Source organism: Vulpes lagopus, chromosome 24 (assembly GCF_018345385.1).
Source record: "Vulpes lagopus strain Blue_001 chromosome 24, ASM1834538v1, whole genome shotgun sequence".
Lineage (NCBI taxonomy): Eukaryota > Metazoa > Chordata > Mammalia > Carnivora > Canidae > Vulpes > Vulpes lagopus.
The window spans coordinates 43735557-43761377 of record NC_054847.1 but is presented as its reverse complement, the minus strand read 5'-3'; the positions used below and the strand labels follow the sequence as shown (position 1 = coordinate 43761377).

Here is a 25821-nt window from a genome sequence, read left to right as displayed (position 1 = left end):
TGATTTATAGCACCTACTGATTTCCAAGGTAAATACTCTTACCATGACCAATTTCAAGCTACCAACATAAAGTCACTGAACATGGAGTTGGAAAGAGATTGGAGTAGCACATCACTCTATTATTTCCATCCTCCAGATATTGTGAAACATGAAATAAATGAAGTCACTCATGTCAAGGGCTTTTAAAATAGAGCTGAGAGACCTGTAGGAGGTGGGCTTTATGCACGTCCTCATTGAGTGAAATCATGTGAACTGGGCTAAACATCTAAGGACTCTGTAGGAACATCTGCAACTTGCCACAGTAACAGGCTTTTGCTTAGTGATAGTTGTAGCAACCAATTATTTTTAGCCAAGATTAGTTTTCTGCCGCCAACACCAACCAAAGTTCTTTGTAAACAACACGTATAGCATTCCCTTTTGTTTTAAAAAAAACCCAACTTTTGCTCCCTAGTCTACCTAGTGCTACCTAAATCTGGGCTCCCTCAATTATAATTCTGAGACCCTAAGTGAATACTTTTGTTTGGTTTCAGTTCTGCCTCTTGGTTGACAATACGACACTTACTCATAACTGATTTTGAGAGTGTGGATAATAGTAAAACATAGAAAAATAATTAAGAAGCAGTGCAGTATTACCTCTTTTAAACATAAGTTATTTAATTGTAAGTTAACATTTTAAAATAATGGCTACATTTTATAGCTGGTTCTCAAAATTTCTGAAAATTCACCATTTGGCTTTCACAAGATACTGGGATCTCACTCCTACACATCACTGTCCCTAAGACAGAACCACAAAGTAGAAGATTTGAAACGTCCTTAAATATTTAAACCATAAACAAAGTTAAAACAACATACATAGCAATAAGATTTACCAATTCTTTGTCCAAGCCATTTTACTGTTCATTCATCCATTAATTCAGCAAATTTATTGAGAACCTATTATGTGCCAGGAACTTCTAAGAATTAATTTTACAAACATAGAAAGATATATAAGATAGGAAATTTGCCACAATGTTTTTATAGTAACAAAACCCTGAGAAACCCTGAAAACTGTAAATATTCATTAACAAAGGATTGGTTAAGTAAATGATGGTTCATTGATACAATAGAACACAATGTAAACATTAAGAATGAAGCTATAGATAAATGTTTATTAAATGGAAATATGTCAATCGTACATTTAAAGAGCAAAATTAGTAGGTTTTAAGAGTACACATAGTATGATTCCATCTTGTAAAAAATAATTATATTTCTATACATGTGTATGTATGAGTAGAGAAAATCTAGAAGGAATTGCACAAGCTATTAGGCAGACCTTTCTATTCTGAATGAATGTTTTTGTCTTTTTAATCTTTTTTATTTTATTTATTTCATTGATTCACAATTAACCTACTGTATTATATTACTTTCAGGTGTACAATATAATGATTCAACAATTCCATACATTATTTAGGGCTCATCATAATAAGTGTACTTTTGATGCCCTTTATCTGTTTCACTCACCCCCACAGACCACCCCTGTGGCAACCGCTGATCTGTTCTCAATATTTAAGAGTCCATTTTTTTTGGTCCCTTTTTTTCTGTTGTTTGATTTGTTTCTTAAATTCTATATATGAGTGAAATCATATGGTATTTGCCTTTCTCTGACTTATTTCACTTATCATTTTACCTGCCAGATATATCCATGTTATTGCAGATGGTAAGATTTCATTCTTTTTTATGGCTGAGTAATATTCTATTGTGTGCATGTATATGTATATATAGCTCACATCTTTTGATCCATTCATCTATTGATGGACACTTGGCTATTGTAAAATTGCCAATTTTTGATGGACACTTGGCTATTGTAAAATTGCCAATTTTGGCTATTGGAAATAATGCTGTACTAAACATAGGGGTGTGTATATCTTTTTGAATTAGTGTTTTTGTATTCTTTGGGTAAATAGTAGTGGAATTATTGGGTCATATGATAACTCTATTTTTAATTTTTTAAGCAACCTCCATACTATTTTCTATGATGTCTGTACCAGTTTGCATTCCACCAACAGTGCACAAGCGTTCCTTTTTCTCCACATCTTCTCCAACAATTGTTATTTCTTGTCTTTTTCAATGAATGGTTTTATACTGAACATGTATTACCCTTAAAATTAAAATAGCATTGAAATTTTTTCTATTAAAAATTTCTGAGATAAATACTTCTATAAATATTTCTGTCTCATAGATGAAACATGTTCTAGGAAAACTAGAATTGTAGATTTGGAAATAAAAGTCTTGTTTTTCGGTTCTGGTTCATAATACCATTTTCTTTAGTTGAGTGTCTATTTCAGTATCCCCATAATAAAACATTTTTTAAAAAGAGGGGTTTGGATTTTTGTTTGATTTCACTTCTGACTTTGAGATGGTTGTCTATTCTGAGTCTTATTTTCCTTATTGAGAAGCAGAATCAACTGTATTCTAATCCATGCTCTCCACTACTGGTGATTTTGAACCAATTACTAAGATGTTATGTTGTTTGGTTTCCCAATCTGAAAAAAGATGATGATGATGATGATGCTAAAATAAATTCCAAAGGCTTGTTGTGGGGATTAAATAAAAATAGTTGGCACCTAGTAAGTATTCACCAAATGTAAGTACATCTACACTGGCAGTAATACAACAAAAACACAGCCTGAACTAAGTTTTCTTTGAGAGAATGGCCAATATAACTTATTTATAAATTATAAATAAATTGATATCATAAATTAGTCTCATTTCATATCTAGAAACAAGATAATGGAGGGTTGAATGCAAAATTCTTGATTTTGACTCATTGGAGAAAACACCTCTTCTGTGTTCAATTATCTAACATATTTTCCTGTTTTAAAATCTGAGCTGTCATATTAAACAACACAAATATTTCTACATGATTTTATTTCCAGAAATCTCTATTGGATCATTAGAATTCTTTATTATTCCATTAACTCAAGACAATTTGCACTGCCTTGCTTGATTTTCTCTGTAAATGGAGGTGATACAATTATGCTATTTTAAGTAATTTAAAGACCATGTTCCCTACCACCTATCCATTTGTATGGTATATTATTCGGCATGCCTGGCTATCGGATGCCAACACACTCCCTGGTCTTTTAATAGAGAGCCATTAACCATGTGAGGATCAGAAGCGATGTATATATTAATGATATATTTTAATTTAACACATGACAGCAAGGGAAGGCTGAGTGACAGATCATATTTAGTTACAAATAAGGGAAGAACTCATTGCTTAGGAGTGTTCAAGTCACAGGTGAATAGCAAAAGGTTTTTATTCCATCCCTGACAGAATAAATTTATCTCCTTAAAAGTCACCTTTATGCTTTCTACTTATCATCAGGAAGGCTGCATTCTGTATTTCAATTTTATGTGGACAAGACATTAATTTTAAGTGAAAGACATTGTTCGGTGCTGGAATTAAATGAGGTCGTTATTGGTTTGACTGGTAAAGGTGGGGGGTTCAGGCTCATGTTTGGCTTTAATGAGAAAAGTGCTATGTGAATACGGTCCTCTTGACTTTTTTGGCACTGAAAGCAAAATATAAATGGGGCAGTGGAATTGAAAGCCATCAGTGGCCTCTCCAAGTACCTGGCATCAGGGTGCACATCTGATACCATCAGAAATGGAATGCGGTGTAAGAATATATCAGTCCTTTCTCAGCGAAGAGATTGGGAGAGCTGCTTAGAATTGATTTTAGATAGAGAAGCTCAAAGAGCATTGACTTGTGCTGTTGGGAAAGGGACTTCAAAGGTCACCTAGTTTAAACCAAAGTTTAATCCTTTTGGCAACAATGCCTATCCATTTCTTAAACACCTCTAGAAAGGGAGATATTGAGCCACTCTTGATACAGAGATGTCATCAACTTGGCAGGACAGAGATGAGAGAGAGCTGGTAACTAGAAGAAGATGAATATTTAAAACAACCTTAACTCGTTCCATATCTGAGAGAAAACAAATGAGATTTTGTTCAAATAAGGCCGAGAAGACCAATTCATCTCTATTCAGAGAAGGTTCAGGTGATTGTAGAGGAGTACAAGCTAATTAAAATTAAATAGTGCCCAGTTCCCCATGCCTGCTATGGCCCCACTTCCTTGGAAGTTTATATAACTTTCACTTTCTCACTTCTCATTCACTTTGCGATTTAGCAGTATCTGGCTTTACCTTCCCCAATTGAAATGGCTTTTGAAACTCACCCAAGGTGTTCTTGCCCAGTTGGCGGACACTTTTCAGGCTTATATGATTTGACCTCTCTCTCGTATTTGAAAGACGAGGAAGGTTCTCACACCTATTCCAAAATACATGGTCTCCTGTTATTTTCCCTTACATGTCGTGATGGGGGAGGGCTGGGCTTTCTGTAATTTCCCCTCTAAATCAAGGGAGGTTGGATTATACTAAGTACATCTTTAGTCTTCTTTTCCTTTTTTTTGTTTTGATATTTAATGAGGATTCAGCCAAGCATTGTGTTCTGTGCTTTACATTATCTGATTTAATGCCCTGTGATCTCAAGAGGAGGAAGAGGAAGAGGAGCATCATCTTCAGTTTACAGGTAAGAAAACTGAAGTTCATAGAAGAGGTTAAGTCCTTGCTCAGGGTTATGTAGTTGGTAAACAGTGGAGCCTGGATGTAAACCAGCATGGAGCCCTTGTCAGGTCTAGAGTACCAGAGGACTCTGAGACCGTACTCACACGGGTGGCAATCGGCTGCTCGGGACTTATGTTGCGGTGGCAGGTATAAGCTGAGGTGGCACAATGTTACTGGGATGAACAGGGAGGCTCATGTACCTGTGAGGGTTGGTAAGGTGCCTTCAGACTGGCTGTGTAGGGAAACAGAACAGGAACTAGAGTCACGACGTGAACTTATATTTAAATATCTCTTCCCAAGAGAACTGTTGGTTTAGTTCATCACACTTATAATGACTAATTAAATGTCTATTCACCCCATAGGTTGTGGACTTTGCTCAACTTTTATATTGCTGCGTCTTCAACCCATAAGACATAGGCAGTTCATGAATATTCACTGAATGTTACAAACCCATTTCCTTTTGAAATTCTCTGACATCTGTGAAACCACTCTGTAGATTTTTCCCTCAACTTACTGGCTGCTCCTCACCAGTCTCTTACGTGTTCCACTTTCTCCTGACCCTCTATTGTTTCCCAGCTGTCCGTGTTCCACTTTCTCCTGACCCTCTATTGTTTCCCAGCTGTCTACCCTTAACATACATGTCAATCTACTGTATGTTCTAGGGGTTGGAAACTGCACCCAGTGGCATTAACTAGCCTGTAATTATTGTCTCTAAAATCTCTAGTTTAGTTTGAATTTCTTTCCTGAGCATGTAACTCTATGTCCAACTTTTTCCTAGTATAACTCCACTTTGGAGTCCCATGGGTACCTCAAAATCAATAAATCTTATATGCTCTATATGAACACACTAAGCCTCCTTATTGAAACATTTGTGTGTCTCTGTAGATTTTTTTTTCTGTAGATATTTTTATTCTAAAGGTAACATTTTAAAGCTTTCAATAGATAATTTAAAAGGTCCATGGCTCAAGAAAAGCTTAGAGCTACTGTGCATTCTTCCTGAATATGGAACTCTTCCCTGATCATGATCCCAATGGTTGGGGCAGATACTCTGTGCAGACTTGTAAATCCTGGCTATTGTAGTACTTCTTAACCTCAGTCTCATGCCTCTTGTGAGGATAACACAATCCCTTGGTGTACACATATGGCAGCTTGCTTTGCTGTGCTATCATTCATCATATGCTTACCCTTCATTCTGCTTTTAGGACTGGCCTTCCTGTTAGTTTTGGGCTCCTCTGTTAAACTGAAATGAATTGAGGCAAGGACAAACATACCCCAGGACATGAAAAAGGGAAAAACTTAAAGACAGTGTAGACAGCCATGTCTGGTGATGCAGAAATAGGAAGGAAAATGAGAGCAGGGAGAAGGTAATTAGAAGGAGAATTAGGAGAATCGGTAACTTCTGAGAAAATAACTTGAGAGGAATTGTGGGAAAGGAAGACAGATGACAAGGTGACAGGATATAGATAATGAAGGGGATGTGAAAAATTCTAAAATGCTAGAAGGGGCAGCAGTGAAATTCCTGACTACGGAGCCCAAGCTGAGATATGAAGGACTTGAAAAATGTGGAGAAAGGGGTTAGAGTTCTGGTGAAGTTCAGGAGCAGTAACTTAGAGAGAGAGAGAGAGAGAGAGGAGAGAGCAGGAAACACTTGAAGAAGGTGAGCCCTATGGTCAAAGTCTTGTGTTTGATGCTTTCCTCAGTGATGCTGAGGTGGTTCAAGTGCATTATTTTTGTGGCTGGGTTAGCAAAACAGAGATTAAATTGGGTAAGAGAATATGGGGCAGTGTGTATGGTGGTTTTAAAATGTGTGCATATTCTCTGATACTCTTCTCATAATAGGTGTGATTGAATACGCTTCCCTTAAAATATGGGCTGGTCTCAGTTGACTGGCTTCTAACGATGCAGTGGGAGTGATGCTGTGTAGCCTGTGAAGCCAGGTCATAAAAGGCAGTGTAACTTCCATCTGGCTTTCTTGAGAGATGCTTGCTTTTGGAACCCATTTACTATGCTCTGAGGACCCAGGCCACATAGAAAGATCTACGGGGAGAGGCACTTATATTGTGAACCAACTCTCAGCCTGGGCTGAGCTCCCAGCTAAATCCAGCTGTACTCTGGCAGTCCTGGAAGGAACCCTCCCAGAAGCCAATCCTCAAGCCTTTGGTTGAACTATCCAGGCTGATGCCATGTGGCACAGAGAGGAGCCTCATCCTGTTGATCCCTGTCCAGATTGTGGATTTGTGAGCAAAATGTATGATTATTATGTTTTAAGTCACTAAAGCTGATGGTTTGTATGCAGCTACAGAAAAGAGGAGTAGGGTTTTAGCAAGGTCCTCAACAGAGATGTTTCTGTATATCAGTGTGGTCTATGCAAAGAGAAAAGTTGTTGGATATGGGATGATCTGAGTTCAGATCTTTGATTACCATTTCTGAGCTCCATTTGTCCTGTCTTTAAAGTGGAGACGATTTGGACTTCAGGGATTACTGTGCAGTTTAGGAACAATTGGTATAAAGTCAGTAGCTGTTACGTGATTGCCATTGACAAATGGCAGCTCTTCTGTTTATTGTTAGGGAAGCCTGGGAGGAGCTTGGGCTGTGGCATCAGTTATATTTGTGTTTATCTTCTGGTTCCATTGCTAACTAAATGTGTGGGCTTTTGGGCAAGTTATGGAAATTCTCTGAATCATGCATTCTTCTTGTGTAAGAGGAGGATGAAGCCTGCCTTCCAGGGTTGATGGAAATTAGAATCTGTGTCTGTACAACAGATTAGCAATTGCATAGTAACTGACTGGCACCTGGTAGGTACTCAACAGGTAGTAATATACTAATTATAAATGTGATAATTAGTATGATATCCCTGAACTTATTATGACTACTGGCAGAGTAGGGCAGACCAGAAAATTCTGACACAAGCACTGAAGCCTTGCATGCAGTTGGAGGAAGGTTCTAGTAAAGACAGTAATGAAATTTTGGGAAGGATGATATTAATAAGTAGTATAAGTTTCAATAGAAGAAACTTTTGAATGATGAGAGTAAGATAAAGACTTCAAAAAAGCATTTAGAACATCCTCTTTCTTCTACTAGTACTGAGAATAGGAGGAAATAGGCTTAGAAGATTAGAAAAATAATGAGTTTCTAAATATTAGAAAAGACCACAAAACTCCACCACAATGGATCTGAAGTTCTGAGGGGACAAGTAAGATGGAGAGACTGAAAGGAAAGTAATATGATTGATAAGCAGGATTAGTTTTTAAGAATTTCAGTAAACAAGGGGGGAGATTTAAGTCTCTCCATCATTCAACAGACAACTCATGGCCATAGCTCTGTGTCCTTGTCTCTCGTATTAGTCACACACTTCAGCTTGCATAGGACTTGAGATCCTCCACCTTTGGGCTGAATCTCTCTCAAACTTTCTTAAATGGGAAGTTATTCTTTCCTCAAAAGATTATCAATCAGTAATTTACTAACTCAATATCTGGGAACCTGCATCCCAAAGTCTTCCCATGTCTATTGACTTAAGTCTTTTCAGGAATCTTGCCCTTTGAACATGTCCTATTCCATAGTTAATGGCTATTGAACATCTCTTTTGGCCTGGACATAGTAACAAGGTATACTTAACAGCTCCTGAGAAAGGTTTATGTCAGCCTCTGGAAACATTTTTTAAAAATTATTTTACCTATCTAATTAGCATGATGTATTCATCTGTCTTCTATACCTTTGCTATAATATCATTTATTCGTTTGTTATTTACTGAGTATCTACTATGTACTAGCCACTGGTCTAGACCCCCTATATTCCTGGAACTTGTAATCTGTGGTGGGGCTGGGGAAGGGGTGGCAGTGGTGAGAAGATAGACAACAAACAAATAGACCTGTCCTAGTAGAAATAACATCCATGACATACAATATATCTTAATTAGCTACCTGCACAAAACTCTTATGTGCCTAAGAGAGTGCAGGTGTTGGGTATGTTAATGGGAAGGGGAGCCTGGGTCGCTGAGTTGGTTAAGCATCCAGCTCTTGGTTTCAGCTCAGGTCATGATCTCAGGGTCATGAGATTGAACCTTGTGTTGGGCTCCACACTCAGTGTAGCATTGGCTTGAGATTCTCTCCCTTTCCCTCTGCCCCTCCCCCCACTGGCATACAACCTCTCTTTCTCTCAAATAAAATCTCAAAGAGAGAGAGAGAGAGAGAGAGAGAGAGAAAGGAAAGCCTAAGTGACCTGGAATGCTGACTGCCATCCTACCTGTCCATACTGTACACTCAGATCCATTGGAGTACAAGCCGGTCTTACTTCCCTGACTTAATCTTGGACCATCCACAAGCAACTTCCCAGACCCTACTAGAATTCTCCTCTCTTCTTTCTCCTTTCTATCCCATACAGGGTACTGGGTTTCAAGGAGCCAAGGTATGAGTCTATTCAAGTCTCTGAGACAGCACCATAATGAAGGTCCCTGAAAGTTTCTCCAGAGAGTAATGGTACCCAAAATGCCACCTGCAATGAGATAAGAAGCTTGTTGTGCCAGAATAGAGATCAGTGCTTTGTGTTCCCTATAAAGAAAAATCTCAGCTGAACTATATGGTTTTCTAAGTGATTTACTGATTTGCATTCTAATGTTGGATTCCTATCTTGTCACAGATTGGGAACAAATAATTTGTAGACAGGTCTGTGGGCCACACTTTGAGTAGCTTGCTCTTAAGCGTAAATTGCAAATTAGGGAACCATGTTACTGTACCTGGTCTGCACACTGTTGTCAACATTTTTTGTTTTTGTTATTGTTGTCAACATTTTAAGTGGAAAGATTCTGCATAAAATTCTACATTTCCAGCACCTCTTAATCACACCTTTGCTTTGCATTCTTTCAACATCTGAAGCCTCATGGTCCCATATTCCTACACAGCAACATTTGATGGAACTGAGAAGTGACTGTCCCTTTTATACTGGGCATGTACATTCAGGGAACCCAAGGGACCCATTTTGCCCACTTTATTTATGTTGCCTATTGGCCCTTAGAGGCATTTGATTCGATACCCTATAAGAATCATGAGGGGTCACTGAACAAGCATGATTGTAACTCGGCCCCAGGAGGGAGAAGGACTGGGTTGGGTTGTGATTAAGAATGCTCCTCCTTTTCTTTCCTTTATTCTTCCATCCATTCATGGAGTCTTGTATCCTCTTCATCATAAAATCACTCAAACTTTGTGTTGAATCTGCTGAGTGATGAGATTGGGAGAGGAGAATTGAGGGAAAGTGAATATGTGTAAATTTTTTCATGCACAGCAAAGCCCCAGTGCCAATCTGTTAGGCACTGTTTTTTTAGGAACCTGGGGAGCTATTAAATCTATAGACCTGAGAGCAAACCAGCGAGGGGTAAGAGGGTGTCTCAGAGGCCCAGCCCTGTGTACCACTGCTAACTGCTCAGAGATGAATTACCATTAACCTTCCCGAGAGAGGAGGTTATATCAAAGTCCTGCTTTAGAAACTGCCTTTTGGTTTTCTAATGGTTCAATGATCTTCTTGTTACAAAGATTCTCATTTCACTGCTCCCTCTAATCCTTACAAATTTTACAAAATGGTTTTTGATCTGACTTCTCTGAAAGCACACACTAGTCTCCAGTTCTAGTCAGATTTCTTGATGCCAGGTTTTCATTGATTTAAGCCTTGAATATATTTTCTTGTGCCATATGAAGTACACTAATTGAAATTGGGAACTATAAGAGAGTATTTGTGATGCATAATACTTGGTTTTGAGTAAGTCTTCAGTTAGCCAGACTTGGGTAAAGTTCTGGAAACCACTGTGATGTTCTAAAACAGAAACCCTGCCTGGCAAATTCCCATGACCACATGACCAGCCCTTTGCTTGGTGCTCAGTTTTGTTTGCATTTTGTTTTGTTTTGTTTTTATTTATTTACTTAGTATAAAATAGCGTAAAATTGTATGGCTCCTGAGCTGAGAGAGATAGGATGCTGGGGTCATCACTTCTTCAGTCTAAAGCCAGTTGAACTTAGAATTTTAAGCAAGGCAGGTGAGAGAATATGAAAGAACATAAATGTAGAAGTGAAAAATAAGGCATTTTCACTAAATGTAAACTATTCTTTGATAGAAACAGAATACAGGAATGTCAAAGAGACACAAAATAAAGGTGGAATCAAAGTTGGGTGCAATTAACTACCTAAAAGAAGGTGGCTTTACAGAAGGTACTATGTCCCATTGCTGTCAGCATGACCATTCAGTGTTTCTTTGTCTCATGAACTTCAGTGTAATTTCTTGAACACTGTGTACAAAGTTTATATTTATTGCTTACTTGGTTCACCTAATAAAAATGACAGATAGTACCTGGATGAGCCTCAGCCTTAATTTGGTTCTTTCCTAAGTTCCATCCTTCCCTGCATCCATAATTTCTGTAATGTGACTCTAGCTCTGCCCATTAAGAGGTTTAGGGCAACCAGAGGTGGCTCAGTGGTTTAGCGCCGCATTCAGCCCAGGGCCTGATCCAGGCTCCCTGCATGGAGCCTGCTTCTCCCTCTGCCCCACCCCCCCTTTCTCTCTCTCTCTCTCTCTCTGCCTCTCATGAATAAATAAATAAATAAAATCTTAAAAAAAAAAGAGGTGTAGTTGTCTTCCTCTACTTGGAATTGGGTGACCTTATGATCTGCTTTGTTCAGTAGGAAGCAGAGAAGTGACAGTGGCCTCACGCAGAGGTTCAAAGGCTAGGCATTATAAGCTTTCTCTCTCTCCCCGAACTCAACTGTACTATGAGAACAAGCCTGGTCTGTTGGAGGGTGAGAGGCCTTGTGGGGCAGAGCTGAGTAAAGCCCATCTGTGCAGCCAAGCTCCCAGATATGCCGAAGAGTCTAGCCAAGATCAGAAAAGGTTCTTAGCTGGCTTGAAGCTGACTACAGATTACAGATGCATGAGTAAATTTCATTGAACCAGCCGAGGCTGGAGCCAGGCAGCTGATGTTAGTCTTAGGAATGACAATAAGTGGGTTTTGTTTTATGTGTTTGTGTTGTTTTCTTATAGGGTATGATTGTGGCAATGGAAGAGTGACCCAGAGGGTATGCATAGTCAGCTTTGGCCATAGTAAAGCTGTATAATAAACAACTCCCAATTCTTAATGGTTTACAATATTTCTTTTTTGTTTTTATTTCCCCTCACAGATTTGAGTTTGGCTCCTTCAGGCTGAGGGTAGGATTCAGGACTGTTCCGTGTGTCCCTCATTCTAGGGTCAAGGGCTGGCCTGAATATGGTTTTCTCATGACAGATGGCAGAAACACAAGAGCTGAGCTAAAACATGCAACGAATGTAAAGTCTTTGTTCACATCATGCCCACTAACATTCTACTGGGTAAAGGAAGTCACATGGCCAAGCCAGAAGTCAGTGGAGCAGTGTGGAGTTTGCCTAGGTTGCTAGAGGCCCAGCAAAGTAAGATGTCAAGAGAATGATGTGTAATCATATTCCAGGAAAGAAATGAAGAGCCAGGAAGCATATTTGACCACAGGGAGAACTATTGAGAAGGCAAAATGAGGGAAACTTTTCTGAAATACTTGATGAAACTCATTAGTGCAATAAAGAGTTTGTTGCAGAAAAAGCCAAAATAGCTTATGAAAGACTTGTGGCAGTGAATATGCTGGGATGAATATGGAATTACTGTCTTCTTCTTGAAACATCCATTATTTGGAAAAGGCATATGCCAAAAATGTTCTCATATTTTTGTTCAGCTCACCTATCAGCTCCTCTTTATGCTCACTGCATTTGGGGGTTCTGTGATATTTCTTCGCTTGGTTTTATAACTTTATCTACTTCCCTTTTAGTAAGGTTCCCTTGGGTTTACAGTGTTGGAGAAATAGGAAAGAACAGTATAAAAATGGTGTTTAGTTTGAGCTGTAAAATGAGTTGAAACAACTAAACAAGAGAATAATTTTATTTTATTATAGAAATGTAGTACTCTACCTTGTACATAATAGGCCATGCAGAAAAGTGTCTAAACGCCCTATTATATATGGTATGTCACCTGTATTATACAAGGTATGTCACACTCTTCTCTGAAAGCTTTAGAATCTAAATATTGGTTTTTTTTTGTGTTGATTGTTAACATTGCTTCTTTCTTTGATAGGTCTTCCCTTGAATACTGCCACTTTATTATTTAGGAAGTGTGACAGTCACAAAAAGTCACACCCTTTCTTTGTTAAAAATGAATATATACCAGTACCTCAGTATCTACAAGTGTTTATCAGAAAAATTGATTTGAAATAACATACTGCAAGAAAACTTGAAGCACAGTACATATTTTTGGTTGGTTTGCCCTGTGGATATGTCTTTTAAAGATGACCTCTCCCTGTATCAAATGTGTTGAAGTCCCTCTCTCAGGAGCACGTTTGCTTGGCCCTCTGCAGAATTCTTCTCCACCTCACCTGTCTTTGCTGAAACAGCTCCTCTCTCTTTCCTGTCTCCATCCTCATATCTGAGCACATACGATGCCAGGGAAGAAATGTGTTGTTCCCTGGGGAGCAATCTGTGTTGACAGAGTCCAGGGGAAAGAAAGCAAGAGATACAGGCAAAAGGGCACTCGGGGTGGAGTGGTAGTGCAGAGACCAGCACACTGGGAAGATGAAAGAGGCATAAGCAGGTTTGAATGTTTCAGAAAGCTGAAATGCTCCTGTTGAGATGCCAGTGATGTGACTGCCCAGCTTCAGAATATTCATTCTCAGTTCTCCACCGCTCTTCACCCTACTGCTTAGGTCTCCTGGGCTCGGTTGGAGCGTGTGTGCCAAGTGGAAGCAGTTTAGGCAGTTCTAACCTGAGGCTCTCTGTGTTTAATGTTTCATCAACCCTGCCCCAAAACCTAGTGTGGGTGAAATGAGTAGAGAATTTGCTGAAGGGAGAAGAGAGTAGTAAAAGTGAATTCTACACTGAATATTTCTGAGGAGTTCAGGAATGCCAGAGCTAAAAGGAATCTAGAAACTGTACTGTCCAGCATCTCATTTTATAGAGGAGATGGAGGTCTAGAGAAGTAAAGTAGTTTGCCCTAGGTAATGTGAATGCCAGAGCCGGGAGCGACCCCAGGCTCCTGACCCCAGGGCCAGTGCTCCTGGCCCAGAACTTCCTTTCTGCATGGCCCCTTTGAACCAGCTAATGATGATTTCTGTGCAAGGAGATATCAGAGAAATATTGCAGATACTGTCTGTGGCATCAGCGGGGTTAACGAATCTTTCCAACATGCATTTTACTGTGCCTATTCAGCTCTTCATTTAACAATATTTAATAATGTCTATTGTAAGTTCCGTATATTATACAGTAAGCACACAGGGCCAATAATATTTTATGCATTCTCATCAAGAGTGAAATTGTAAGGGTCATAAATGGCCTGATGGAAGAGGATGATGAGCATGGCGGCTCACAAATCACGTTTACTCGGCTCAAAGAACTGAGTGACTGTGGACATGAATTCTTCCTGTCTGACAGGCCCACAGGGAGCCACCTGCCAGCTGGACCGAACATATAAAGACATCTACCATTCATGTTTTGTTCTGGTCAGAGGATGATGGTAGCAAAGGAATGTTTGCCCTTGCTGTGCATTAATCTTTATTGCTTGCATGTATGGAGTAATAAGAGTAACTGTTGAACCTTTACTAAGTGCAGGATCCTGTGCTGAGTACTTTTCATTAATTAATTTATTCCATTTTATTCACTGATTCATTCTTGCATGCATGCATTCAGTCATTGTTTGGATGCCTACTATGTGCTAGGTCCTTTTTTTTAAAAAATAAAGATTTTATTTATTTATTTGAGAGAGAAAGTGACAGATCACAAGCAGGGGAGAAGTGTAGAGGAAAAAGCAGGCTCTGCGCTGAGCAGAGAGTCCAATAAGGGGCTCAATCCCAGGACCCTGGTATCATGACCCGAGCTAAAGGCAGACACTTAACTAGCTGAGCCCCCCAGGCGCTCCATGCCACTGTTCCATTTTTTTTTTTTTTTAATTCCTCACAGTAGCCTTAGGATGTAGGTACAGATATGTATTCCTCAGTTACAGCAAAGGAAACAGTCTTAGGGAGGTGAAGTAAAATGTCTCTCAGTCATGCAGCTATGTGATGTGTAAGTCTGGATTTAGATCTCATAAGCTGAGCTTTTAACCCCTAGGCATGCAGCCTGCCCCCACCATCAGAAAGCCTCTAAACCTAATGCAAAACAGGAAAAGCCTAGTTTGTTTAGCCAAGACTAGTCTTGGGTGTGAGTAGAGTAAGTAGTTACCCATTATGGTACCATTTGTAAGTCTTGGGAAAATCCCATATCTCAGATAGTTTCCACCTAATACCACAGTTCTTGAATCCCACAAATAAAAATGCTTTCTTTTACATTATTGCACTGATGACTTCCAAGAGTAAATACAACATCTCTCCTCAATTTAGACTTTCTACCAAACTTAAAGCTGAATTCCTGGAAGTTTTCTAGATGTCTTACATTCAAAGTGTCTAAAATTAAACTTCATCACTCATTTGTAAATGCAAATCAAAACAATGAGATAGATAGCACTTGAGACCTACCAGAAAGTCTAGAATAAAAAAGACAGGCAATAACAAGCATTGGTGAGGATATGGAGAGATTAGAACTCCCCATACATTGCTGGGGGGAGGGGGAGGAGGATGGGAAATGGCACAACTGCTTTGGAAATGAACATGGTATTTCTTCAAAAGGTTAAACATAGAATTGTCAGATACCCCCAAAATTCTACTCCTAGGCATATTTTCAGAATTTAAAACCTGTGTCCACCCAAAAACCTGTACATGAATGTTCATAATAGCCAAAAGGTGGAAACCTACTCAACTGTTGGTCAGCTGATGATGGGAAAAACAAAATGTTATATATCCATACAATGGAATGTTATTCAGCAATAAGACGGCGTGAAGTGCTGATACATGCTACGACACAGGTGAACCTTGAAAACATTATGTTAAGTGAAAGATGCCACACGAAAGACCACATATTATATGATTCTATCTATGTAAGTGTCCAGAATAGGCCAGTCTATGGATACAGAAGGTAGAGCAGTGGTTGCTTAGGGCTGGTGTAGGAGGTGTGTGGGAATGGGGGCATTGACTAGCATGTATGGGATTTCTTGTCCTACCTATCCCTCATCCTACGATAATAACATCCCTGCTGCTTTCCCCAGCGGTACTGTGTATTTGCAAGGGCCAGCTTCCTATTCATGTTTGTCCACCTGCATCCAGCATCATGCCTAGACCCTATGTGACCCATTTTATGAGGTGAGTTATCCTGGGAGGGCAGTAGCATTTTCCTGCCTTCTAAGGAGAACCCGGACAGGAGGAGACCCCTGGGAACCTGGGAGAAATGGGGGCATTGAAAGAAGGGAAAAGAGTCAGGTTTGGACTAACAGGAGGTATTGAAGGCATCCTACCCACATCTCGGTTTCCCTCGTTATCAGCTAGGGTGTGCTAGGTAGTAGTAGCACTGTGAGAGGCAGTTCGATATATTGGGCAGAATGACAGTTTTCCTCAAGGTCCCAGAGACAGTAAATAATGAGGCCAGGCTGTGAACCCAGCTGGGTGATTTGAATAATTATCTGTCCTCTGTGAGTCTCTCTGTTTCTCTCCGATCTATAGAAAAAAGATAGGAACACTTCCTTCTAAGGATTGTGAAGATAAAATGAGACTGTATATAAAGTTGTCTGAAATATGGTGAGAGTGCTTTGTTGCTGTTCTTATATTGTTATTTGGACTTTTAGTCCTGTCCTCAGACCCTATCTCAGTAAAGGGGTAAGCACAGGAACTCGGTTGTGTTTTCTTTCTCATCCTCATTGTGGACACCTAAGAGGAAGCATGAGTGGAAGAACTGTGGAATTATACAAACATTGGCATGAATTCAATAACTGTTTACTTTATGGGTCAAAATGTCCTCATATGTCATGATTTTCATTTGTGTTATAGTAATCCTTTTCATCAGTCTTAGCTCAGTAATTAGCTACAGGAGGACACCCTGTGACACCCAGAGACTTAGGAGGCAGGGTCTGATCCTGGTGCTTGGGCTGCCCAGTGATTGTCCAAGACAGTGCCAGGCCAAGTCCCACAGCACAGACAGGTGGCTGAGGGTGGGCTTCTGGTGCCAGGCTGCCACCTGCTAGCTGTGCAGGCCCTGGGTCTGTGATGTAACTTCTACAGGCCTCAGTTTCCCTGTGTGCGAGACTCAGGCCATCATAATAGCTCCCTCACGGGTGTCCAAGGAGATAAAGTGAAGCCAGGATGTGAAACCTTCAAACAGTGTCAGGGACTTAGTGAGCCCTCAGTAGATGTGCTTCAGACCAAGGGATCCTTTGATCCCTTGACCCTTTCTCCACATAACTTGTAAGCAAATACAGAGTTTCATACCACATTTTATAGCAGTTTACCTTCAAATCAGTCAACAGGGCTTTATCATTGCCTAGTATGCCAGGCACTGTGGTTCCTGTCCCTGTCGGGGACTTCTTCTAAGTCCCCAGATGAAATGGACCAGTTAACTGATGGGAAGATTTATATCATCAAGGCTCCTTTAATTGGTTAATACACATTTTTTTTAACATACAGAATGTAATATGAAAATATATTCAGAAGCGTACAGACTACTTATGAAATATATTGTATATCATAATGCAAAGGGCTGTTACTATTATGTTGGAACCCTGCAAGAGTACACATACATATGAGTGTCCCCAAATAATCAGCCTGCCCAGACTTTTCTCTAGGGAAAATCTAGTCAAATACTGAGGAACTCATTACCTTCTCTTTGTGTTGCATTGATTCTACTCCTGAATTTGTTTCCAGGGTTCCATTTTCTGAGAGTATACAGAAATTACATTTCTCTCCTGTTTTCTGGTTCTTATTCCTCAATTATGAAAGCCAACACAGGCCAAACCTCTGGCTCTTGGATAACACAAACAACCACAGCAATGGCCACGAAGAAACCACACTCCCCCCAGAAAAACAGCAGAAGGCAGAAGAGGCGATTGTTCAAATCACATTACAAGAAGACCACCATTAGTACTAGCTTAGGTTGTTCTTTGGAGCTCCTTAGGCTTCTGGCTCAGTACTGGCCCCAAAGATTCATCTGGTTTGAGGGCCTGCTGCTCATGAGAGCAAGGGGCTACTGAGGACTCCACTGGCCCAGCCTTTCTGCTATGTGAAGTGGCTCTATTTTCCTGTGAGACTGAAGTAAAAGAATAGTGATCATTCGTGGGGAAAGGAGAATCTCCAGGGAGTTTCTAAAGTAGTGGGAATACGTCATGCCCAATAGTTATTTTTTAACATATACTTTTCCTCATTGTATTTTTTTTTAATTTATTTATTCATGAGAGACATGGAGAGAAAGAGAGAGACAGAGACATAGGTAGAGGGAGAAGCAGGCTCCATGGTGGGAGCCCAAAATGGGATTCGATCTTGGTACTCTGGGATCATGCCCTGGGCCGAAGGCAGGTGCTCAACCGCTGAGCCACCGAGTCGTCCCTTCTCACTGTATTTCATTTACTTATTTGTTTGAGAGAGGGGGGGAGCATGCGTGTGAGCATGAGTGGGGGGAGGGGCAGAGGGAGCTGGAGAATCTCAAGCAGACTCTGCATTGAGCTGAGCTTAGAGCCCAATGCAGGGCTCGATCTCTCAACCCTGGGAAGATGGCTGGAGCTGAAACCAAGAGTTGGATGCTCAACCAACTGAGCCACCCAGGTGCCTCCCTCATTGTATTTCAAAATAAAAATGCAGCACAGAAATACATAGCAAAAATGAGAATGCAGACCTATATTTAGTCATATATTAGTTATGTATTTTGTTGAGCGAAACACCAGGGTACCAAATTTGAAATGTTGGTATGATCTCATGTTTGACAAAACATGTATTATTAGTAAAAGCTACCATTTATTTAGCACCTGTTCTGTTTTTGGCACTGTGCTAAGTGATTTACATATATTGTCTTCTTTTATCTGGACATAAATAATAATATGTATTTTAATAATAAATAATACACCATTTATCCTCATTTTATAGATGTGAAAACTGAGGCTTAGGTTAAGTAAGTTATTGAAGGTCACATGGCCAAAATGTGAGAGAGCTGGGAAGCTGTTGATTCCAACAGTACTATGCATATTGATCTACTGCTCCTAAAAGACAGAGGCCAAGATATATAAAAATGTTAGTAATTGGGGCGTCTGGGTGGTTCAGTGGGTTAAGCATCTGCCTTTGGCTCAGGTCATGATCTCAGGGTCCTGGCATTGAGTCTGCATCAAGGCTCCTTGCTCAGCAAGGGGTCTGCTTCTCCCTCTCTCTCTCTCTCTGTCCTCCCCCTGCTTGTGTGCTTGCTCTCTCTCTGTCTCTCTCAAATAAATAAATAAAATCTTTCTAAAAAATGATAGTAATTGTTATCCATGGGTGTGGAATTTTTTTTTTCTTTTAGCTTATTCGTATTTTCGGATTTTCTTCAGTGAGCTTATTTGCATCATAAATGAAGGGGGAGAAAGAAATTGAACCATAAACAACTTCCTCTTTGCCAAAACAAAAGAAGGAGATAGGGCAGAAAGGAAAGAAGGGAAGGTAACAAGAAAGTAAGATAAAAGAGAGGAAGAGAAAGGGGAGGGAGAGGAAGGTGGGAGAGAGAGTGAAGGAAGGAAGGAAAGAGGAGGGATGAGAGGGAAGGATGTCTTCCTAAGGTGGCTCTGAGGGGACGCGTGTCCACAGCTCTGTACCGTCTTGCCTCATTTTGGGTTGGGCCTGGCATTGAATGCAATCCAGCAGAGAGGGCAGGAGCAGAGGAAACTGTCCTTCAGAACACAAGAGTTGGCTGGGGACCCGCAGGCGTTTAGAACACCGTGGAAGGTGGAAGGTTGGGTATTGCAGTATGAAGTGAATTGTAATTGATATTGAGATTCTATCTTCTGTAAAGTGTAGTTGTGACAGAAGACTACTAGCTCCCCAACACTCGCCCTGTTCAAGTGTCAAGGTGTATCTTGGGCGCCAGCAATGGAAAGGGACAGTGCGGATTAGCAGCTGGAGTGGCAGTTATGTGGGATAACACAAACAACGTGAGGGCAGCAATGGGACATGGGAGGGTGGCCATACAATTTACTTTCTCAATTAAAAGGGTTCTTATTAATCATTAGCTGGGACAGGGCACATAAATTAGACCTGTCCCTGACAAACTGGGAAGTTTGATCATCTTAGAGAGGCCAGATAAATCAGAAGAATCCAGAAACTACAAAAACCAGATAAAGGACATGAATATGAAAAGCAAAGACAAACGTTTTTGCAAGGCCAGCCTCATTAGTAACCAAAGAGATTAAAATTACAACAAGAATGTTTCCTTTCACTTTTCAAAATGGCAAAAATCATTTTAAAAAATAACAGAGCTACTATTTATTGAACTCCTGTATATGCAGGTACTTTCTATACCTTCTTCCTAATTTAATAAAATTTTTTATTTTAAAATAAGTTTATGTTTATTGAAAAGTTGCAAGACTGTTACAGAGAGTTCTTATATACCCTATATACTCTGTTTCCTTTTACATTACTGTGGAACATTTGTCACAACTAATGAACCCATAACATTATTTTTAACTGAAGTCCATACTTTATTTGGGTTTCCTTAATTTTTATCTAATGTCCTTTTCCCATTCATGCTGTCACATTACATTTAGTCATCATGTCTCCTTAGTGTCTCACACTTCATTGTTTTTGATGACCTTGACAATTTTGAGTACTGATCAGTATTTTGTAGACTGTTCTTCAATTTGGGTTTGTCTAATGTTTTTCCTTATGGTTAGTTATGGGTTTTGTGAAGAAGACCACAGAAGTAAAGTACTATTCTCATCACCTCATATCCAGGATACGTACTATCAACATGGCTCATCACTGTTGATGTCAGCTCTGGTCAGCTGGTAGTACTGTCAGATTTCTCCACTGTAAATAACTCTTTTCCTCCCCTTCCCATACTATACTATTTGGAAGGAAGTTACTATGCAGCCCACACTGAAGGAGTGGAGAGTTATGTTCCACCTCCTTGAGGGTGGTGTATCTACATAATTCTTTGGAATTCTGCACAGAGAGGTGTCTCTTCTTCCTCATTTAATTATTTATATTAGCATGGATTTATGGATGTTTATGTTAATTTTTTTTTAATTTTTATTTATTTATGATAGTCACAGAGAGAGAGAGAGAGGCAGAGACATAGGCAGAGGGAGAAGCAGGCTCCATGCACCGGGAGCCTGATGTGGGATTCGATCCCGGGTCTCCAGGATCGCGCCCTGGGCCAAAGGCAAGCGCCAAACCACTGCGCCACCCAGGGATCCCTGGATGTTTATGTTATACTTTGGTTTGTAATCCAATATTATGTCATTTATTTTGTCAGTCAAATTGTCCTAACTTCCTTTCAGGTTGGCCCCTGTGAGTCCCGGGCAGGCCCCCAGCATTTGTTTTTTGTTTTTGTTTTTGTTTTTTTTTTTTTTTTGAGCACTTTCCTACTTTCTGGCACTGTTAAAATGCTCCATGCCCATCTTTTTTTTTTTTTTTTTAAGATTTTATTTATTTATTCATGAGAGACACACAGAGAGAGGCAGAGCACAGGCAGAGGGAGAAGCAGGCTCTCTGGAGGGAGCCTGATGCAGAACTCGATCCCAGGACCCTGGGATCATGCCCTGAGCTAAAGGCAGACACTCAACCACTGAGCTACCCAGGCATCCCACTCCATGCCCATCTTATATATTTAATGCCCCAGTCCCAGAATCAGCCATTTTCTCAAGAAGCTCTGGTTCCTTTTCCTAGAGAATGGTTTTAGATACCAAGATCTGGGCCCTAGCTGTGCTTATTGCTACTGGGTGTTGTTACTTCTAGGCACACTTAGGGTATAGTGCTGTGAACTAGTATGTGTTTATACTTCCACACATGTACCTGTATATCGATATTATTTCTCTGTCTGTATCCATCTGTGTCTGTATTAAGCTAAACATGGGCTCATACTTCTGGCTGATTCTCATCCAGTACTGCATGGTTCATTCTAGCTTCTCACTTTGCTTAGCTGAAACCTGTCGTTTCAACAGTGAGAGACTTCCACCACCCACCATACATTTCCTCATGCTCAGTTTTGGTGAGAGTGCTAGAAAATTAACACCGTTGGTGCTATTGGTGTGAGTGTTGGTACAGCCTTTGTGGAAGGCACTTAGGTAGACTATGTCAAAAACCTTAAAGGTATCAGCTGGTCAAAGGTTGGAGTATCAGTTTAGTCTCCAAGGCAGAGAAGGTAGGAGCAGATTCCCCAGGTGAGAGGAGGGTAGCAGCACTGAGAGGCAGAACACAGACTCAAATCAGCAGTCCTCATTACCCCCTGCAGACGATTGAGAGCTAACGTTTCCCATCAACCCTCACCTGCAGACCTGTAGCTGATGGTAATGGGGAAGCAAAACATTTGATGGGTGAGTGCTGCAAATTCAATTCTTCATTAGACATGTTTTCTTGATGTTTTTAAAAGGGATTTGTTCATGGTTTACCTCTGAAAACAGATGACTGATAATCGTTGGGAACCCATCATTCTTTGAAATTTAAAAACCAAAGATATACTCCTATTCACGGAGAGTTTACAATCTAAATTGTGAGGTTTTTATTTATTTATTTATTTATTTTAAGAGGGAGAGAGAGAGGGAAGAGTGGGACAGAGGGAGAGGGAAAGAGAGAATCTTAAGCAGGCTCTATGCCCAATGCAGACCCTGACATGGGGCTCGATCTCACCACCCTGAGACCAGGACCTGAGCATTGGATATAAAGAGCTGGATGCTTAACCAACTGAGCCACCCAGGCACCTTGATATTGTGAGATTTATGCCCGTTAATGATCAACCTGAAAAACAACTCAGGCATTTTTTGTTAAAAACAAACAAACAAACAAACAAACAAACAAAATACCTGGGACAAACAGCCAAATATTCCACTCTGGTTACTGAGCCCTTCCAGGTGCCGTGTGTTGTCACAGCATCTGCACTGGTCACCTCTGAAGCTGCTGCTTCCTCACAGTACACGTGTATTATGTGACACAAACATAGGAGCTGGAGTAGAGAATTCCATAGACTTTTTTCAAAGTATCAAATACAAAGGGACAGAAGTCTGTTGAAGTAAGAGAGAGAAGAGTACCTAATTCCTAATAAGAAATAATAATTGTAAACTATCATTGTTTATCTGAGAAGGGATTAGGGAGGATTCACGTATCAAAATGAACTCCTCCAAGTTTCTCTCTGCTCTTAATTTGATAGGTATGTTGCTAAGACTTTGAAAGAATTGCTTTCAAATTGATAGTTCAATTCTTTGGTGCTAGGGAGAATCTGGGGGAGGAGAGGCCATCCAGGTGAGCTGGAGGGAAGAGGAGGAAAGAGTACCACTACTTCCAGGTGGTTTGGGGAAGATAAGTCAAATTTGGAGAAAACTATAAAAAAATTTAATTAAGTTGTGGCTGCATCTGAAGAACAGGATTTCCCTTCAAAGCAGGAATTGTGGGAGATGTTAAGTTGGCTGGCTGTGTATTCTAACAACAATCATACTAATTGTAATTATTTGTAGGTTATAAACAACTGAAAGGGTGTCTGAAAGCCAAGTTTTAGATAAAGTAGAACAATTGAGAGAGGAAATAGAACTCTGAAGTGTAGAAGGCATTCTGCAAAATCCCCAGGTGTAGTCACAGTGTCACCATCCAGTCATGGTTTGTGTTTGGAAGGAGAACAATAGAGCAATAAAAGTCAAAAGATATTGAATTGGCATTTAAAAAAATGAAGTGCATTGTTTTCCAAAAAGTTCCCTTGTTTGCCTGTGTGTTGCAAAGAAGTTACCATTCATTCATGATTCTCTGCACACCTCCATACCTCCAAGAGATTTGGTTAAAACCCCCATCATTCCCTGGATTCCCATATAACACTCTCCACTGATGCCTGCACCAAGGTATATTACTAGGAGTGGTGTTGTGCAGGCTAACTGAAGTTGGGAAGCCTTCTGGCACAGACAAGGGTAATCATTTAAAGAAAAGGGCAAGGGGCTTGTTGTTGAGCCACGGGCATCTTGAACAGTTATTCTAGCTTAAACCTGTATCAGCCATGTATGACAACAGGTGGGTGGTCCCTTTATGGGTCCATGTTACTGGAAAGAACTAAGGGAACTGTGATGATTTCATCCTGCAGGGAAGGTGAAATGGGCATCTTAGAGAGCCTTGGACTAGTGTCTGAGAGGGTTGGTGATTCTCTGTAGAGTTCATCAGTGTCCTCCCAACCATGGCCCTTTGAACTAAGGCTTGGGTTGTCTGTACAAGGGAAATGAGGCAAGCACAAGGGAAGAACAGTAGAAGTTAGGAGATTTGAGATATGAGATGACAAGCATCAGCCTTGATGGTGCTCATTTTGGTGATGGGAAATGGAACTCTAGGCCCTATAGCAGGGCCCTCAATATTGAGGGTAGGAGACTAGTGGCCATCGGTTGTTCAACTATCACTTATATGCGATGCACAAGACATCATCACACAGAACTAGATCAGGGTAGGACAAAGAAGTACCATGATGTGCCATGGTGTCAAGAAGATTGGTTATAGGGCACACATAGATCCTTGGGGCCACACAGACCTTGTTGGTAGTAATGTAAAGGAGAGAGCCAGAGTTGCATGGATAAGGCTAGAGCCCAACTGATGCTCTTACTTGATTAGAAATTCCATTTTTATATCACCCTGACACTCTCCATCCTGTACTCAGCTGGTAAAAAGGATGACTTGAGAAACAGATTTCATTCTTTTTATTCCTTGAAAAGGGTAGAAGGGAGAGAGGAAAGCTCCTACAGCTTTAAATGTCTTCAGCACTCGTGGCAATCTTATATCACCTGGGATGTTTGTCCTCCCTTCTAGAGTCAAAGTTCATGGAGGGGACTATATTTTTATCTTTATATCCTCCGCATGTGCTAAAACAGCAGAAACAAAGCACGTGCTCAGCAAGTGCTTGTGAATGAATGGAAGATATATAACCTAAAGCAGGCACTGTGTTAGGTGCTTTATTCAGGTTGAATTTTAATCTCTAGTGAATTGTTTTTGTACAGAAGGGGGGGATACCTGGACAGCTTTTCAAAATTTGCCCTTCACAACCACAGAGCTGGAGTTTAGAGACCCATCAGTCTAGGACTGCACACAGTGTGATCCGTGGATCGATCCTGGGATGATGTGGTCTGGTCATTGGTTTGTGGTAAGTACAGAGACGGAAAGTATTTAGAACCTTTTATGGTATTTGACACTGCAGAAACATCTAGTCCTGTGATCATTTTTCTAGTACTTCATATTTGTGACAGTATTACAATAGTGGTTTACAAGGGATTGGGAATGAAAGAGACAAAAAGGTCTGTCTTCTTTCCCACCTCAAAGTACACATTTATAGTTTGGTTCTCCACCTTTTCAGGGAGGCATCGTGGCATAAAGACAGGCCCATCATGGCATAAAGACAGGCTACCCAAGTGGGAATCTGGTTCTTCTCTGTTCTAAATGGGTGATCTTGGGCAAATTACTTAATCTCTGTTCCTTGGTTTCCTCTTCTGTAAAAATGGGTTACGATGAAGACAGAATTTTTTTGTACCTACCTCCTGAGGTGGTTGTGATGATCGAGTCCACACACATAAAGCCGTTAGAACAGGGCCTGCCATGTAGCGAATGTGGCACAATTACTGGCCTCTGTTATTTTTGTGGATGAAAAGCAGGCCCAGAGAAGTGGTGAGAGTTGCTTGTGGTTACACAGCTACTCAGAGAAAGACCTGGGTCCCTGGACATCTCAGCAGATTCTATGTTCTCGTGGTTTCTTCTCTTTAGTTCATATCTTCCCCTACCAACAATGATCATATTCTCTGAATTCTCTCATACTCTTTTTCTCACCCTGTGCTGACTCCCTAATTGCTCTGTGCCCTCCTCACACTGTTTACTGTAGAACACATCTGTGTCATGGTGTTGCTTCCCCCCTGACCACAGTGGAATTACTGCTCTGTCCTGTGTTCTGGGGCTTTCATTTCTTTACTGGAGTCATCACAGAGATTACCTGGGCTGGCTGATCTCCTGACGGAGCACCAACTCTGCTGTTTAACAAAACAATGAGGACGTGTCACAAGAACACTGCAGCAAAGATGAGCGGTGACTGCAAATGTTTATGAAAATGATGACTGATTTTCCCGCAAAGAAAATGAATCACACAA

At 40.5% G+C, this 25821-nt stretch overlaps 1 protein-coding gene across 2 annotated transcripts in view; it reads right to left on the bottom strand.

Annotated features, from left to right (window-relative positions):
- CDH20 (cadherin 20) overlaps positions 1-25821 on the bottom strand; it is a 202917-nt gene that overhangs the window by 87446 nt on the left and 89650 nt on the right. The window contains exon 1 of one of the 2 annotated variants that reach the window (XM_041739944.1): positions 22531-22581. The exons of the other annotated variant lie outside the window; for it this stretch is intronic. The gene's annotated coding sequence lies outside the window, so the exon portion shown is untranslated. Of the gene's footprint in view, positions 1-22530; positions 22582-25821 lie in introns of those variants that run through there. 2 annotated transcript variants of the gene reach the window in all.